This window comes from Mesoplodon densirostris, chromosome 6, assembly GCF_025265405.1.
Source record: "Mesoplodon densirostris isolate mMesDen1 chromosome 6, mMesDen1 primary haplotype, whole genome shotgun sequence".
In the NCBI taxonomy this organism is placed as follows: Eukaryota; Metazoa; Chordata; class Mammalia; order Artiodactyla; family Ziphiidae; genus Mesoplodon; species Mesoplodon densirostris.
Genome location: NC_082666.1, coordinates 76,692,423 through 76,696,067, shown reverse-complemented (window position 1 = coordinate 76,696,067; position 3,645 = coordinate 76,692,423).

Here is a 3,645-nt window from a genome sequence, read left to right as displayed (position 1 = left end):
AATATTCATTTTTATGATGATTAGTATGTTGAGCACCTTTTCATGGACCTTGTGGTCATTTTCTTGCCTTCTTTGGAAAAATGTCTACTTAAGTCCTTTGCCAATTTTTAATTGCATTATTTACTTTTTGCTATTGAGTTGTATGAGTTCCTTGTATATTTTGGATATGAACCCCTTATCAGATAAGTGGTTTGCAAATATTTTCTTCTCCTTTGCTGTGTAGAAGCTTTTTAGTTTGATGTCCCATTTGTTTTTTACTTTTGTTACCTTTTCTTTTAGTGTCAAATCCAAAAAAATCATCACCGAGACTAATGTCAAGGAGCTTACTGCCTATGTTTTCTTCTAGGAGTCTTATAGTTTGAGGTCTTAGGTTCAGTTATTTAATCCATTTTGAGTTGTTTTTGTGTGGTGTAAAACTTTCATTCTTTTTTTAGTGTATGGTGTACTTTCATTCTTCTGCATGTGGCTGTCCAGGTTTTGCAATACCATTTATTTAAGAGACTATCCTTTTCCTATTGTATATTCTTGGCTCCTTTGTTGTAAATTAATTGGCCAAATATGTGGTGGTTTATTTCTGGGCTGTCAATCTTGTTCCATTGATCTATGTGTCTCTGTTATGTCAATACCATACTGTTTTGATTGCTTTGTAGTACAGTTTGAAATTAGGAAGTGTTATGCCTCTTGCTTTGTTCTTCTTTCTCAAGATTGCTTTGGCTATTCAGGGTCTTTTGTAGTTCCACACAAATTTTGGGATTGTTTATTCTATTTCTGTGAAAAACGCCATTGGAATTTTTATAGGAACTGCATTGAACCTGTAGGTCACTTTGAGTACTGTAGGCATTTTAACAATATTAATTCATCCAATCCATGAACATAAAATACCTTTTCATGTATGTGTATTTTCTTCAATTTCTTTCATCAATGTCTAAAAGTTTTCAGTATACAGATCATTCACCTTCTTGATTCAGTTTATTCCTAAGCATTTTACTTCTTTTTGATGCAATTGTAAATGGGATTGCTTTTTTTTTGGGGGGGGGGATTGCTTTCTTAATTTCTCTTTCTGATAGTTCATTGTTGGTGTTTAGAAACACAACTGATTTTTTCATGTTGATTTTGTATCCTGCAGCTTTACTGAAATGGTTTATTAGTTCTAACAGTTTTTTGGTGGAGTCTTTAGGGTTTTGTATCTATAATATCATGCCATCTGTAAATAGTGACAGCTTTACTTCTTCCTTTCTGATTCCGATGCCTTTTCTTTTTTACTTGCCTAATTGCTCTGGCTAGGACTTCTAATATTATGTTGAATAAAAGTGGAGAGAGTGAGCATCCTTGACTTGCTCCTGATCTTAGAGAAAAAGCTCTTAGCGTTTCACTCTTGAATATGTTAGCTATGGGCTTGTCATATATGGCCTTTGTTATGTTGAGGTATATTCCCTCTATACCCAGTTTGTTGAGAGCTGAAACATTTTATCTTAAATAATACATCCAGAAAAAATGGACCAGGTGAGCTCAGATTGTTTCTATAGCAAACATCAGGATATAAGTGAGCTCAGTTTTATAAATTCCCAGGGGCCACTAATTGGGATCTTTAAAATGTCATGGTTAATTAAGTCAAGCCAAGGATCTGAAGTCATTTCTTACTCTAATAGTAGTATACACAGAAAGACAGTCATGACGTCATAGTTTTGAACAGCGGGGTAAATTTATATGAAATTTCATACCTGTGCCCCTCCTTCTTTTTCTGGTATGTAGCTGTTTTCATTTGCAAAAGATAAATCCATGCCAAGAATTCAACTGGTCATGACCTAAAATTAATCTTAGCGTGTACCTTGGAGGTTTGAAGTCCGCTTTCCTTGGCAACTGTGTATAGCCAATCCACACAGACTTTACATGTATGAACAGGGGTCTTTCTTCAGAAGTAGCAATGAGGTTTATTAGGATATCGAGTCAGGTATAGCTTGAGAAACCTATTATAAACCTATTATTTAATACAAACTGTCAAACATAAGGTTGGCTTATTAGTTTTAGAAGCTATGCAGAAGATGGAGTAAAATACAAGTACTGTTAAGGGGCAAGAAAAATTGTTCCAGGGAATCAGAATCCATCACCAAGATAACCAAAATAAGTGTTTTGACTAAGTTTGAGGTTGAGTAGAGGATGTCATAAATCATACTTTGGGGGAAAATCCCAAATCTGAATATGAAATTATGCTGCACATGTGATAGTATTTTTCATGTGTTTGCTTTGCACATGGCCCAGGTGCCACAGGTTAGGTTCTCCATTTTACAGACAAGAAAACTGAGGCTAGTGTCAACAAACAAGCTAAGTGGCAGAGTTTGGATCAAATTTTAAAACTCTGATTAAAAAAAACCTCAAAGGGCCTCCCTGGTGGCGCAGTGGTTGGGAGTCCGCCTGCCGATGCAGGGGATGCGGGTTCGTGCCCCGATCTGGGAGGATCCCATATGCCGCGGAGCGGCTGGGCCCGTGAGCCATGGCCGCTGGGCCTGCGCGTCCGGAGCCTGTGCTCCGCAACGGGGGAGGCCACGACAGTGAGAGGCCCGCATACCGCAAAAAGAAAAAAAAAAAAAAAACCTCAAAAACCTCAGGCTCTCTTTTACGTACCCCAGTGCTTTTCTGTATCTTCACAAAGAGGTAAATAAATCATTCTGGGTAGTTTTATTTTCTAGTGGCAAAGGGTCTATACACTCAGGAAGCAAAACATAATAGAAAGCTTTCTAAAATTATGTAATATATTTTCTTGCCCCCTTAACATTATTATGCTAAACAATACTGAACATTTACAATGTTTTCCTGAGAATTCATCCTTTATACGGGTGATACCAGAGATGAGATGATGCTCCCAGGGTCCGATGTATGGGGGGCACTGGCCACACACCGTGATGCTTTTCCAGTTTGTCAGAGCATGATTTTTATTCCTCCCCCAGCTGCTGTTGTGCTTGCAGTCTTTTCGCCGCCTTAAACGGGAATCTCCCAGGGTCTTAGAATATAAATAATTAAACCAGTTAGAATTGTACGTAAATAGAAGCAAATAGGCCTGAAAGCCTGCACAAGGAAAAGATTAAGAGCACAGTCCCTAACTTCCATTTTCATGTTACCACAGCCCAATTAAATACTTCTTTAAGTTTTATGTTGTGTCCCAGATGGGAGAGCGCACCACTTAACTGAGTTCTAGGTAAATGAGGGACAACGAAACTTTCATTAGAAGCAAGAGATACATATACACACACACGATTTATTTTTTCACTGGTACTGACCTACCCCACTTACAAATTTCCACTGGACTAAAAAATAATCTATTTTTGAAAAAGGACTATATTTTAAATACTCATTTAGCATGTTTATATTGTTCTATCGTTAAGAGTTTTTTTCCACAGTGGAATGTGTTTTTGGTTTTCCTACCGCAAAAGCTTTTGTTATAGATTTGCATAGACTAGTCACTAATAAATCTTGCTTTAGTAAGGAAGTAGCAGAACAGGAGCCTAACTTTGGGCGAGTTTTAATGTTCCTGAGCCCTGGTTTCTTCATGTGTAAAATGCAGGTCACTAACAATTCAAACGAGGTCATATGGTATAGCAGGCTGCCTTAGTCCATCAGGGCTGCTGTAACAGAATACCAGAGACTGGA